Source organism: Phyllobates terribilis, unplaced genomic scaffold (assembly GCF_046119375.1).
Source record: "Phyllobates terribilis strain yellow unplaced genomic scaffold, ASM4611937v1 Scaffold_7__3_contigs__length_470593459, whole genome shotgun sequence".
NCBI classification, from domain to species: domain Eukaryota; kingdom Metazoa; phylum Chordata; class Amphibia; order Anura; family Dendrobatidae; genus Phyllobates; species Phyllobates terribilis.
The window spans coordinates 263,710,579-263,726,474 of record NW_027362767.1 but is presented as its reverse complement, the minus strand read 5'-3'; the positions used below and the strand labels follow the sequence as shown (position 1 = coordinate 263,726,474).

At 46.9% G+C, this 15,896-nt stretch overlaps 1 pseudogene; it reads left to right on the top strand.

The window, feature by feature from the left end:
• Window positions 1–4,784: 4,784 nt before the first annotated feature.
• The window catches only part of LOC141155495 (uncharacterized), a 46,779-nt pseudogene continuing 35,667 nt past the window's right edge, over window positions 4,785–15,896 (top strand).

Below are 15,896 nucleotides of genomic sequence, written 5' to 3'. Positions count from 1 at the left end.
TGGCCATTCTAACACCTGCATACGTTTATTTTTGAACCATTCCATCGTAGATTTTGCTTTATGTTTGGGATCATTGTCTTGTTGGAAGATAAATCTCCGTCCCAGTCTCAGGTCTTTTGCAGACTCCAGCAGGTTTTCTTCCAGAATGGTCCTGTATTTGGCTCCGTCCATCTTCCCATTCATTTTAACCATCTTCCCTGTCCCTGAGGAAGAAAAGCAGGCCCAAACCATGATGCTGCCACCACCATGTTTGACAGTGGGGATGGTGTTTTGAGGGTGATGAGCTGTGTTGCTTTTACGCCAAACATATCGTTTTGCATTGTGGTCAAAAAGTTTGATTTTGGTTTCATCTGACCAGAGCACCTTATTCCACATGTTTGGTGTGTCTCACAGGTGGCTTGTGGCAAACTTCAAACGAGACTTTTTATGGATATCTTTGAGAAATGGCTTTCTTCTTGCCACTCTTCCTTAAAGGACAGATTTGTGCAGTGTACGATTGATTGTTGTCCTATGGACAGACTCTCCCACCTCAGCTGCAGATCTCTGCAGTTCATCCAGAGTGATCATGGGCCTTTGGCTGCATCTCTGATCAGTCTTCTCCTTGTTCGAGATGAAAGTTTAGAGGGACGGCCGGGTCTTGGTAGATTTGCAGTGGTCTGATACTCCTTCCATTTCAATATGATCGCTTGCACAGTGCTCCTTGAGATGTTTAAAACTTGGGAAATCTTTTTGTATCCAAATCCGGCTTTAAACTTCGCCCCAACAGTATCTTGGACCTGCCTGGTGTGTTCCTTGGTCTTCATGATGCTCTCTGCACTTGAAACCGAACCCTGAGACTATCACAGAGCAGGTGCATTTATAGGAGACTTGATTACACACAGGTGGATTCTATTTTTCATTACCAGTCCTTTAGGACAACATTGGATCATTCAGAGATCCTCACTGAACTTCTGCACTGAAAGTAAAGGGGCCGAATAATATTGCACGCCCCACTTTTCAGTTTTTAATTTGTTAAAAAAGTTTAAAATAGCCAATAAATTTTGTTCCACTTCAGGATTGTGTCCCACTTGTTGTTGATTGTTCCCCCAAAAATTTGAATTTTATATCTTTATGTTTGGAACCAGAAATGTGGCAAAGGGTAGAAAAGTTCAAGGGGGCCAAATACTTTCACAATGCATTGTAAGTGAGTAAAATAAATAGATAACGACCTCCTGCCTTCCCTTATTACAACTTTTCAGATTACATTGCATTTAAATTCCTCATATTCAAGATCTCTGCTCATGGGGATCTGTGAATGACACACAGTTATGGGGGATCTGTGGATGACGCATTATTATCAGGGATCTGTGGATGACGCACTGTTATGGGGTATCTCTGGATGATGCATTGTTATGGGAGATCTGTGGATAATGCCCTGTTATGGGGATCTGTGAATGATGCACTGTTATGGGGATCTGTGAATGATGCACTGTTATGGGGGATCTGTGGATGATGCACTTATTGGGATCTATGGAGGACACACTGTTATGGGGGATCTGTGGACGACGCATTATTATGAGGGATCTGTGGATGACGCACTGTTATGGGGATCTGTGGATGACACACTGTTAGGGCTCTTTCACATGTCAGTGTGTCAGGTACGAGTGGTGACAGTTTCCAAACGTACTGGAGACACTGACACACACAGATCCATTCCAATCTATAGGTCTGTGCACATGTCAGTGTTTTTCCACGGACCGTGTTTCCGTGTGCTCCCCACGCTGATATGTCCTTTTTTTGGGGATACACGGTCCGCAAAATGTCTCACGCTGAACACACACGGATGACTCCCGTGTGTCATCAGTGTGACACGGATGGCGCCTGGGAATCAATGTACAGTTAGCGCTGTTTCCAAGCGCCGATGCTGAATACTGCCCTCATCATGGTTCCTGCCGATGCTGCGATCAGCACCAGCAGGGACAATGATGAGGTTAGTAGTGTCTGCTCCCGCAGTGTCCCTGTGTAAAAATACGATTAAAATAATAAAATCCATATACTCACCTGTCCTAGGTGTCCCCCGCGGTAATCCTCTGACCGCTGATGCCGAGGAGCCGGGGAGAATGAGCCACTCCAGTAAGCTGCTCCAGAGCTGCGCTCAGTGAGTGACAGGACACCCCTCCTGAACTCAACTCCGGGGCCCGGTCGCTGCAGCGGCTCATTCTCCCGGGTCATTGGCGTCAGCGGTCAGAGAATTACAGCGGGGGACACCTAGGACAGGTGAGTATAAGGATTTTATTATTTTAATCTTATTTTTACACAGGGACACTGCGGGAGAAGACTACTACTACCCTCACCATTGTCCCTGCTGGTGCTGATCGCAGCAACGGCAGGGAACCATGATGAGGGCAGCGTTCAGCATCCGGCGCTTGGGAACCTCGCTATCTGTAGCGCTGATTCCCAGGCACCGGTCTGTGTGATTGTGATGCGGCACACGTGTGACACACACAGACACACGGGACACGGATATCTCCGGTACTGTTTTTTCTGGTACCGGAAATGTATGGACGTGTGAAATCGGCCTTATGAGGGATCTATGGAGGATGCACTGTTATGGGGAATCTATGGATGATGCTCTGTTATGGGGATCTATAGCGGACACACTGTTACGGGGGATCTGAGGAGGACGCTCTGTTATGGGGGATCTGAGGATGACAATTAGTCATGGGGATCTGTGGATTATGTACTGTTATGAGAGATCTGTGGATGACTCTGTTATGGGTTATCTGTGGATAGTGCACTGTTATGGGGAATCTGTGGATAACACACTGTTATAGGGGCTTTAAGGAGTCCTATGAGTACCTTTCTCACTTTATTTTCTGCATGACTTCACAAGTTTATTCATTTCATTCTTGCTCTTGCTTATCCACCTTGCCATCCATCTTGTTGGTTCACATTCAGGTCATGGTTTTTCATTATTGTTTGTCTGGACCATTTGTACTTGCTATTTTCAGCTCAGCCATAATGTCATTGTAAGGTGGCGTTAGACTGTTTACATTGCTGTTTTACACAGAACATGTGTTTATAGAACCGTGTTGATAGAATGAACTATTGGTTCATTATTATTAAGGGTAATTTCCACGATATTTCATAGTACTAAATCCTTATTGGATCATGCATGCTTATAATCATTGTCAGATATCATGTGTATTTTTAATTTCAGGCATATGAGGATAGGTGGTGCTGTTATTATGGACACACCTTATGAGTGTATTTATAATCTAGTGGTCTTTTTAAGTATTTATATTTCAGTTCTTTGTCCCCTTTTTGTTGTTTATAATAAAGACTTTTTCTTGTTTGGTGATCCCAAAGTGTTTTTGCATACTTTTTTTCTATACCATGTGGGGGATCTATGGATGACACTCTGTTATTGGGGATGCACTCTTATGGGGACATATTGGATTTGCATTCCTTGTGTTTGCATTATGTGATGGTGCCAGCACTAGTGTAATGACCGTGGAGACCGCTGCAACAGGGTTCAACGGGTAAGGGGCACGCCAACACCAGCAGAAACTTCAACAGGATGTGCGTCCTAGGACCCTCATCCAGTTGAAGTATATGGCACAGCACAGACCCATTGGGTCCGTGTACGGCAATACATGCTGCTGGCCAATATGGATGACTATGAGGTGCATTATACTATATGGACCGTGGTCTGGCTCAGAAGTGTTGCTCTTAAATGTCTAATCAGAAGCATGCTAGAAATATAACCCCTTGGTATACATGCTACTGCAACCCCCCCAACCTACTGTCTCCCTCCCCATCCTGTAGAATGTAATCCCGCAAGGGCAGGGTCCTCTTCCCTCTGTACCAGTCTATCATTGTTAGTCATTTACTATAAGTAATATCTGTATTTTGTATGTAACCTCTTCTTATGTACGGTACCATGGAATCAATGGCGCTATATAAATAAATAATAATAATATGGATGACTATGGGCTGTGCATTATACTACATGGATGATTATGGGCTACGCATTATCCTACATGGATGACTATGGGCTGTGCATTATACTACATGGATGACTATGGGCTGTGCATTATACTACACGCATGACTATGGGCTGTGCAATTTACTTTTTGGAGAACTATGGGCTGTGCAGTATATTATATGGAAAACTATGGGATGCATTATACTATATGAAGGACTATGGAGGATGCATTATACTATAGGGAGGACTATGGGCTGTGCGTTATACTACATGGAGGACTATGGGGAGTGCATTAAACTTCTGCTATGGGGCCCCATGACTTTTATGTACACCCCTGAGGGCCGGGATGAGGCACATATATACCAGGATGGAAGGTGCGAATATAAATTTCAGGATGTGGGGGCCCTGGTCCAAATCTTATAGCGGGGCCCTTCAGAGTCTAGTTAAGCCACTGGGTGCCAGTGAGTATAAGGAGGATGTTCTCATGTGTCAGGTGTCCCGCCACCTCTGGCACATCTAGCACATACGCTGCATGCAACATTTACAGAGAGATCAGGATTTCTGCACTTACAGGGACTTTGTTTTTCAGTGTAATGAAGCCAATGTGCTGCACAGCTGGAATAGGCAGAAAAACTGATGACACATTCCTACTCCTGCACACACACCCCCCCCCCCCCCCCCCCGCCACAGCTTCCTCCCCTACCCACTGGGCACATTCCATACCATTCTCTGCAGGGGGCACACGGGGGGGTGATGGTAAGACTTGCCAGGCCCAGTTCCCGGGCCAGCAACCAGCTGTGGGATTGTCCGCTGATCCTCTATATAAGGGTGGCAGGTCCAACATCAGCATCAATAGCAATATCAACATAACAGGAGACATCAGAAGACTTTGGAAGCAACCTAGGACCATGAAGGGACTCGTGCTCAGCTTAGCCCTCGTCACCCTGTCTGCCCTGTGTGCCAATGGGGAAGTGCCCGTACAGCCGGATTTCCAGGAGGACAAGGTAAGTCACAAATTATATCCAATCCAAAAAAAGGAGCATATCAATATTTATATGGGCTTACAGCAGAGCTGGTGTAATAATTTGGCACAGGTCAGGGTAATATCACAAGTGCTGTATGTTTACATAGAACTGCTGCTAAATCTACTGGTACAGCACATGTAGTGGGTCTGCGCATCCCCCATATGCCAAGCATCAACTAGCATGGTCACTTGACGCGTCATGAAAAAATCAAAAAAGTTTTAGAACTTTGCATTTTAATGACTTGCTGTGTTCAAGATCTCCACTTACTGTCAGTAATTGGGAACCTTTTTATTTACAACCAGGTGATGAAACCATGCACCTCCCTGATAATTCTCACAGCTGAAGGTATGTTACAGTTGTATCCAACTCTCCTATCCTGATAGTTTCTACAATGTATCAGTCTGGACTTACAGGCTAGATACATGTGTGTCTAGCCCAGATACAACTGTAGCAAAATCTCAGAAGACTCACAGGTTTCTTTTGGCCTCTGGATGTAAATAATAAATACTCCAAATGTTTGACAGCAAGCAGAGCTGTTGACAATAATGAGAAAGTAGAACACAAAGTCTATTGGAACGTTGTAGAATTTTTGTTATACTGTAACAGTAGTGTTGCTCGTGGCAACCATGCAGTGTTAAAGTTTCAAATTGACAATAGGCATTGACTGATTGCCAGGGATATGAGGGGTGCGGTGCTTTGGCCATTTTTCCTTTGCCTAACAACCCTTCATTCTGCAGATTGTAGGGAAGTGGTACGGCATCGGGGTGGCCTCCAACTCTGCCTGGTTCCAGTCCAAAAAGCAGCAGATGACGATGTGCACGACCGTCATCACCCCCACTGCTGATGGGAACCTCGATGTTGTCGCTACCTATCCCAAGTAAGGGAAAAAAAATCAGAGTGTTTGCTGGGTCACAACCAATATGGCCACACTACGGCTCCATGCAGGGTTGATAGGGCCGTTTATATCCTATTGTTGTCACTTTTCAGGTTGGATCGATGTGAAAAGCGAAGCATGACCTATATCAAGACAGACCAGCCTGGACGCTTCCTGTCCAAGAGTCCACGTAAGTCACCGCCATGTTGGATATTGCATGGTATGTGTCGGGACATGAGCCAGGAATAGAAGGAGCACAGGCGTAGCATATGGAGAGATGAGTGGCATAGAGGGCACCGCTTGTCTCCAGATGTACCTATAGAATTAGCTCAATTCCTGTGCTAAAAATGTAATATCTATGAAAGCTTCACAGCAACGAAGACATGAAGAAATCATCAGGAATCACAGAAATAATGTCTATAGTGAAGGGTCGGCTTCTTCCTCCTAGGTTACAGCAGCGACCACGTCATCCACGTGGTGGAGACCAACTACGATGAATACACTTTGATGCACGCCATCAAGACCAAGGGCAATGAAGTCATCACCATCGTGTCTCTGCATGGTACGTGCCCCCACCTCCCCCCGAGGTCACAGGTCAGGAATCACCTGTGAGATCATGTGATGTGAATAATGTCTCGCACCACATTTTCAGGCAGAAAGCAGGACCTGAGACCTGAGCTCCTGGAGAAGTTCAAAGAACTGGCAAAGGAGCAAGGACTGACTGACGACAACATCATCATTCTGCCTCACACCGGTAATGTATCTTATATTCACCATATGGCATGCCAGTAATGTGCCGACACCTGTGCCACTATGTCCGTATACATAGAGCTTCTCTACAAACACAGCGCCCCCATGACAGCCATTACATATACGCACATAGATGTGCAGCACCCAATGACAACCTCATAATAACAGCAATAGTAGTAGTACTCCCCAAGTTCCCTGTGCTCCCATGTATGTAAATGATTTATGCCCCCCACAGTGCCCTCATGACAACGATTATATGTCTATAGCAGTTTCACAGCCATTATGGCCCCGTCACAATATTCCAATATCACAGTCACCTCATATATAATATTAATAATATTTCACAAACTGATCAGATGTTTTGTTTCCTCCTCACAGATAAATGCATGTCCGAAGTCTAAAAGGTGAGTATTACCGAGCACCAGACCACTGACACCAGCGCACTGAGAGGGGAGACTATAGGACCCCAGTATAGCACTTGTCAGTACAGTTTATGTGGACCCCAGTATAACACTTGTCAGTGCAGTTTATGTGGACCCCAGTATAGCACTTGTCTGTACAGTCTATGGGGCCCCCACTATAAAAATTGTCAGTAGAGTTGATGTGGACCCCAGTATACACTTGTTAGTAGTCTATGTGGACCTCAGTATAACACTTGTCTGTGCTATCTATGTGGACCCCAGTAAAGCACTCGTCAGCACAGTTTATGTGGGCAGTTATAGGACTGTAAATATTAGCAGACACTTTTGCTCCTGTAATGATTTTTCCTTCATCTCTTGAATGTTTTGTTTCCTAATTGTTTCAAATTTGGTTTCTCCCCAGAGAAGATCCAGTACCGTCAGTGTCCACTAGATGGCGTCTATGTTATAGATGGAGTTAGCTCGCTACCGTAATGTTTGTAAAAGTCTGCACACAATAAACTGCATGATCCCCACAGCCGCCTCTGTGTGATTTCTACCCCTCCTTCCTGTACAGCACTGGGCACACAAGCAGACTGCGGGGACCCCCCAACCAAACCCAGACGCATGCTTAGTCCCCCTACCGCCCCCTTTCCCTTGCCAATAATACGACAGGTACAACTGGATGGGTGAAGGATTGGTCACAGCTTTATTAAATTCTCCATTCATTTCATTAGAAAGGCATTTAAGTTTTCAAACCAACTCGTTGCTGACTGCTCTGTGTCTCCACACCGGCAAGTTGGCCACCAAGCGGAACTCTCCAACATGTCCTTTCTTTATTTCCAGGCTACGGAAGATCCTGCGTACCTGTATGCAGGACTCCACAATCACTTCCAGGACCACCGGTGAAAAGGAAGGAGGGTGTGACATTTCCGTGTTTATATACCTATGGGACGGCTTGTGACGGCCATCCCTTTCACTTTATTGGTCCCTTTGGGGACTTCCTCTTTCTCTGGCCAGTAACATGCAGCGGAGGGGACCACCAATCGCCACAGCCCAGGGAGGGGCCACCACAGTCAGACTCTCTTTCCTTATTTAGTGCAGCGCCTGCCATTTTGCACACAGTTTGTTTTCAGGGGATCTTTGAGAGAACAGTTAATTACTCTGACACTCTGTGCTACTGTGGACCATTCACCTACTATTACTCCCACTTATTTGTTTACCCTACTTAGATTATGACAGTGTTAAACATTCTGTGCTGTGGAGCCCTCCAATCCTTCCATTCTATGGCCTCCATTTTTTCCCCACCCTACATCAAGTCATGCACAGCCCTGTTCTTACCAACATTATCAGGAGCTGATGCATTTGCTGACTCAGGCAATTTCTGCATAGTCATTTTCTGAAATACTCTGCCCTGCTGGAGACACTGCTTCTTCCACTATTACTCTGTGAGCTCCACTTTGCCTCCATCCTCCCTGCCACATGCAGTCCTGTCCTTACTTCCATCATCACAGGAGTGGACAGACAACTACCCCACACATGAACAGAACACACCTCTCCTGAAATACTCTGTGCTGCTGAGCACCCGGCTCCTCCCGTTATATATGTGTGACCTACCATTTGAACACATGCGGTCCTGTCCTCTCTAACATCACAACATCAAAACACGAGTGAATAGGCCATAGATCCCCACATGATCAGAACACTGCTCTCCTGAAATACTCTGTGCTGTTGAACACCCTGCTCTCAGTATATATTTCTGACCTACTATTTGTGCACCAGCAGCACTGTCCAGTCTAATATCACATCACCACATGAGTGGACACTTTTCAGATCTCCCACACAATGATAATTCTAATTTGCTGATATACTCTGTGCTGCTGAAGACCTTTCTCCTATCAAGACTCAGTGAGCTCATACTTGTCTCAATTCCCATGTCTTCAATGTTTCACATGAAGCACTATCATATGAGTGGACAGGATCCCCAGCAAAGTCAGCACGACCACTCTTAAAATACTCTGTGCTGCTGGGGGACCTTGCAGACACCATTATAAATGTATGACCTCACGCTCTTCTACATGCAGCACTGTCCTCTCGAACATCAGATCACTGCCTACTAGAAGATCAGCACCTGTAGGGTTCGCTCACACCAGCGTATAAATCGGACGAGTGCAATGCGAGAAAACATCTCATTGCACTCTGACCAATGTTAGTAAATGAGTCACTGCTCATCTGAAAATTTTCCTCCGCTCTAATCGACATGAGAAAAAAAAATTGCAGCCATTCTGCGAGTATCGGATCACACTCGCCAATGCAAGTCAGTGGATGTGAGAAAAAAATTGGTTTGCATCTGGACCATGCGCATGTCATCCGATTTTGACGAAGACATCTCAAAGAAACCCGACATTTCATCAGCCAGGGACAGTAAATTAACAGCCAGAACCATCAGAATAAAATAGAATATACAGATATTCTGTAGATACTGTATATAATTTCACCAGTCCCCTTCATATAATAAACGTGTATACTTTGTGCCTTTCATTTGGCACTAAAGGGTGTTTAGCCTTATTTAACATAAATAATGAAAAAAATGACATGGGGTCCCCCCTATTTTTGATAACCAGCCCAGGTAAAGCAGACAGCTGCAGGCTTATATTATCAGGGTGGGAAGGTCCCTGGTTATTGGACCCTTCTCTGCCTAAAATACAAGCCTAGAGCCGCCACCAGAATTGGCGCATCATATTAGATGCACCAATTCTGGCACTTTGCCCGACTCTTCTCAATTGCCCTGGTGTGGTGGCAATCGGGGTAATTTTGGGGTTGATGACAGCTGTGATTTGTGCAAAAACACAGCTGGCATTAAGCCCTGGGTTAGTAATGGAGAGGTGTCTATCAGATACCCCCATCACTAACCCGGTAATAAAAATAAAAACACACAGAAAAAAAACCACTTCATTTGAATAAAAGCTCTCCTACACTATCCCTTTTTCACCAATTTATTGAAAATAAAATCCCATGCAGGTCCGACAAATCCGATGTAGTCCAGAAAAGGAAGCCTGAAAGATATAAAAAGACAGAAAAACACAAGAGACTGCTCCTTGTTCACCGATTTATTTGTAAAAATGTTCTCATGAAGCTCCGATGTAGTCCGCATTTTCTGAATCTGTGTCCAGAGACTGGGAATAGGAATAAAGTTCCTGCTATTCACAGGCGCCTGATAGAGGCGACAACGCTCATCAGCGTCGCTGGCTCCCACTGCCCTCTATCTATCTATATCTGTATATAAGATTGCTTTATTAGTTCTTTAAACTAGCTTTAAATTACATAGCGAATTACGGTATGTAAAAGATGAAGGTAAAAACGCATTGCATACGGATGGCATACACCATGCATGTGAGGACACAAATCGCAGACTCGAATTGCACTCGCAGTACACACGTAATAACATACGGATTGCACTCGGACAACACTCGGGGCTGAAAATCAGAGCGAGTTTTTATACGATGGTGTGACTCCAGCCTTATGCCCACTAATACCAGATCAACACACACAAGTATCCCCTGAAACACTCTGCTGCTGTGAAAGCCTAATTTATTTATTTATTTATTTATTTATTTTATTTTTTTTTACATTCAAAGTGAAAACCCCATGAAGTCAAATAACTTTTTATGGTCTTTTTTAAATTAAAATGAGTATTTTTTTAGGCTATGTGCACACAGTGCATTTTTGGTTCATTTTTTGTGCGTTTTTTTCCAAACAGAAATGGGCAAAAAACACATTGCAAACCTTATCCCATGGTTTCCTATGAGATTTTGCAAGTTGTGTGCACATGATCAGGATTTTTCCTGACTAAATTTCATGTGCAGAAAAAGATGCAGCATGTCCATTCTTTGTAGGATTTTCCTATACAATGCATTGGAAAAAACGCATGGAAAATGTGCACGCAAAGGGTATGTGCACACGATGCAGAAATGAAGCAGAAAATTTCTGCATCATTTCTGCATCTCCCTGGCAGAAAAAACGCATGCGGATTGTACATGCGGATTGTACATGCGGATTGTACATGCAGATTGTGCATGCGTTTTTCCTGCGGAATACATGCGGATTCACATGCATTTCCGCATGCGGATTGACAAGCGCTTTCCAGGCGATTTTAGCATCACTTGGAAAGTGCTTGACAACTCGGTCACACTATATAAATCCATGCAACCAGTATGGATTTATATAGTGTGACCGAGAATGTTTAAAAATAAAAAAATAAAGCTATACTTACCCTCCGATGGCCCGGCGTGTGCTGCCGCGTTCGTTCCTGGCTGCCGGCATATCGCGAGACACTGCGCTGAAGGGCCTGCGGTCACATGACTGTGACGTCACCGAAGGTCCTTCAGTCTTGCACGCGAGCAGAGGGAAGGAGACCGGGGACCGTCGGAAGGTGAATATATCTTTATTTTTTATTTTATTCTTGTTTTACAGCTTTTTAAATGGTACCTGGGTGTGGAGGAGACTCTCCTCTCCTCCACACCCGGGTACCATCCGCACATTAGAAAGCGCCAATAACGCAAGTACAAATGCAGTCTTGCGGAATTGGTGCGTTCTAATGCAAGTCAATGGCAGCGAAAACGCCGCGTTTACGCAAAATTAATTGACATGCTGCGGATTTTTGAGCGCAGCGTTTACGCTGTGGAAAAATCCGCATCATGGGCACAGCACATGCGGATTTCAATTGGGGAACATTGCTGCCCTTCTACCATGCATTTTTAATGCGTTTCCACGGCGTATACGCCGCTGCAAAAACGCCGCGGAAACGCATTAAAAAAGCATTGTGTGAACTCAGCCAAAAACGCATGAAAACGCATCAATCCGGAAAACTGATTTTCTGCAGTGTTTTTGCTGCCAACAGGTGCAGAAACGCTGCAGAAATTTCTGCAAGCAATCATGCACATATAGCCTAAATTGACCCTTGACCTTGTTGTAACCTCAAAGGTATCTTAAATTACAGGTGCTATCAGTAACAGGAGGGGAAAATTAAGGAGATGTTCTTCTTGAGCTGGATTTGGCAGAATCAGGCCTCTGATAAGACTGATAATGTGAAGGATGTGATATACTATAGTAGGTAATACAATCTGTATTCGAGTCCTCCGGATCCCCCACCTGTGACCCGTTAAATCCAGAGACAACTCCCCCCTCTCTCAAGTCAATAAGAGCCCCAGTCCTGCTCTTATCTGCAGAGCGCAGCTCTTGTACTGAGTTTTAGGATTTGTAGATAGGAGGCAGCACGGAGGCGATGGCCATAATACAGCGCTGCAAAAGGCGCCTTCCTGCGGTTTATAGGATTTAATCCACAGGTAGAAAATGTCTTATATTAGTGCAAGGTTGCCAGAATCTAAAATCTACATCAGTAACCGCTTTTTCATCTATAAACCATGCTTTATACTGCAGCTCATTATCTTCTGAGCAACTGTTAAAAAAAGTATCATGTAGACTAAGGGGAGGAGCCTATGAAAGGGGGAGGAGTCTGAATATCTGCAAGCTGTCCAGTAAGTGGTACATCACTGGAATCAGGGTCTCCCTACATTATGCTGCTCTCAGATGGAGTAGAAAAACCTGGTGACAGATTCCCTTTAAACCAGATGATCAGTCTAATACCATACACAACACTGCATTGTCTAGTGGGATCAGAGTTCGACCTTCTGTATTATCAAGCGGCTGCTGTTCTATCTTTCTTCCTTGCTTTACACTGCAGCTCTGTTTCTTCTGATTGGCTTCTATATTCATGCACAAACTCAACAGAAAGAAAAAAAAAGAGAGAATAAGAAATAACTGAACCAACAATAAGGAAAAGTAGTTTATCAGGAATATGAGGCTAAAGGCAAGAAGCCTCAATATCCGTCTACAGACCTAAATGTAACCATTCCTAACCAGTGGGCACCGCTGTCTGAGTGCGACACTCCTAACACCAGCAAGATGTGCACTACCTGCTATAAAGTCAGTGCCTTGTAGCCTGTATGGAAAACCACAGCTGCATTGAGAATATACACTGCTCAAAAAATAAAGGGAACACTTAAACAAGAGAATATAACTCCAAGTAAATCAAACTTCTGTGAAATCAAACTGTCCACTTAGGAAGCAACACTGACTGACAATCAATTTCACATGCTGTTGTGCAAATGGAATAGACAATAGATGGAAATTATTGGCAATTATCAAGACACCCTCAATAAAGGAGTGGTTCTGCAGGTGGGGACCACAGACCACATCTCAGTACCAATGCTTTCTGGCTGATGTTTTGGTCACTTTTGAATGTTGGTTGTGCTTTCACACTCGTGGTAGCATGAGATGGATTCTACAACCCACAGAAGTTGCTCAGGTAATGCAGCTCATCCAGGATGGCACATCAATGCGAGCTGTATCAAGAAGGTTTGCTGTGTCTGTCAGCGTAGTGTCTAGAGGCTGGAGGCGCTACCAAGAGACAGGCCAGTACACCAGGAGACGTGGAGGGGGCCGTAGGAGGGCAACAACCCAGCAGCAGGACCGCTACCTCCGCCTTTGTGCAAGGAGGAACAGGAGGAGCACTGCCAGAGCCCTGCAAAATGACCTCCAGCAGGCCACAAATGTGCATGTGTCTGCACAAACTGTTAGAAACCGACTCCATGAGGGTGGTATGAGGGCCCGACGTCCACAGATGGGGGTTGTACTCACAGCCAACACCGTGCAGGACGCATTTGCCACAGAACACCAGGATTGGCAAAGTCGCCACTGGCGCCCTGTGCTCTTCACAGATGAAAGCAGGTTCATACTGAGCACATGTGACAGACGTAACAAAGTCTGGAGACGCCGTGGAGAACGATCTGCTGCCTGCAACATCCTTCATCATGACCGGTTTGGCAGTGGGTCAGTAATGGTGTGGGGTGGCATTTCTTTGGAGGGCTGCACAGCCCTTCAAGTGCTCGCCAGAGGTAGCCTGACTGCCATTAGGTACCGAGATGAGATCTTCAGACCCCTTGTCAGACCATATGCTGGTGCGGTTGGCCCTGGGTTCCTCCTAATGCAGTACAATGCCAGACCTCATGTGGCAGGAATGTGTCAGCAGTTCCTGCAAGATGAAGGCATTGAAGCTATGGACTGGCCCGCCCGTTCCCCAGACCTGATCCGATTGAGCACATCTAGGACATCATGTCTCGCTCCATCCACCAATGTCACGTTGCACCACAGACTTCCAGGAGTTGGTGGATGCTTTAGTCCAGGTCTGGGAGGAAATCCCACAGGAGACCATCCTGAAAAATACTCCAGAGTCACCTGACGGTCGACCTAGCCCCTTACTGCGTGAGCACAGGACGCCGTGGGCTCTTACACTGGCCCTGTAAGTGGAACTGTTTAAACCGTGAGTAAAGGATCTGGGACTGCATCATCTGGACTCTGTGATCATTGTTGCTCCGCGACACATTGCACCATCACCAACATCATCCCTACACACTGCCCTGAAGCTACACTCTACCTGTGGGGAGTCACCTTGCTGCCCGTACCACCAGCTTCAGCGGACTGCCCCGCAGCGGCGGTTACCAATAGAAGTAATCCACAGGTGGCGTAGTCGGACTATCTATAACTGAGACACATAGACTATCCTGGTTTGACCGCCCTGGGTCACGGAACCGGGTCAACGCCACGGTGACTACTGCCCCCAGCATCTACAAGGCCCGGCTCCGGGTATCCCCACGGCCCAGGGGGCGCGTCAACTTTGGCGTAGTCGGCAGAATCCGTAACCAGCCCGTTATCATCGGGTAATGTGTGCCTAAAGACTGTTTCACTGTACTGAATTTGGCGCCCGCCCCGGAAGAACGGACGCCATTATGTGCAAGCCAAAAGGCAACAAGAAACCACCTCCCATCGTGGGCCAGGTTCCAGAATGGCGCCAAAAGAGGAGCCCGCCCCAACCAGCAGTGATCATGTATGTGGATGTGTCCATCGACGTGGGGGGGCTGCCCTTGGAGGTGACCGACAGCAGACTGCCCTGGAACCGCCCCCGAAAGGGGAGGGGAGGCAAGAAAACTGAGAGACAGGGTGTGGTCTGGACCAGTCGAGGCAGGCCGCACCCGGGAAAGGAGATGGACCGCGGCAGCTCCGGAGACCCTGCCAGCGACATGCTGCTGGCCGAAGCACCTTATACCATGGAGGAGCTGGTGGCCAAGCTCCCCCGGGAGGATACAGAGTTCCTCCGCGCCGGCATGGAAGACCTGGGCCGGAGGATGGCCAGGGCGCAGCGAGACACCATCGTGGACTGGAAGAGGGAGATGGAGCAAAGGATGGCGGCCCGGCAGCTAGCGACGCTGCCCAGCACCGGCGGCGCCCCAGCCTCCGAGGCCCGGGATCGAGGTCAGGAGACCGCGTCTGATGCAGGAGCGGCCGCAGGAGCAGGTAGGAGAAGTTCCCCTGTGCCGGACGCTGTAAGCGTCGACCTGCCCCTGGGCCCCCTGGTGGAGTCACAGATCCCGGGCGTCACCGAAGCTGTCCCATTCCCGACGCCAGAGCCAGGCCCTTTAAATCAGGGTGACACCGCCACGTGCTCACCATACATGTACCAGGGTGCGCCAGTTCAAAGTGCCCTCCAGACCCCGGAACCAGCTCCAGACGCCAGCGACGCCGGCCCGCTCCTAGGTCCTCTGCAGGAGCCGCCCCCTCCGACACCCGAATGGGTGTACGGGCGCTTCCCCTGGGACTGGTCCGTGGAGGTGGAGGACCAGCGGCCTTCACTCCTGCCCGCTCCACAGACCGCCGCCGCCACTTCCCAGGTACTGGAGGAGGAGGCCCAATTTGAGTGGGATCACTCGGGGGAGGATTTAATGGGGTTCTCCCAGGAGACCAGGGCAGCCGCAGCACGCCGCAAG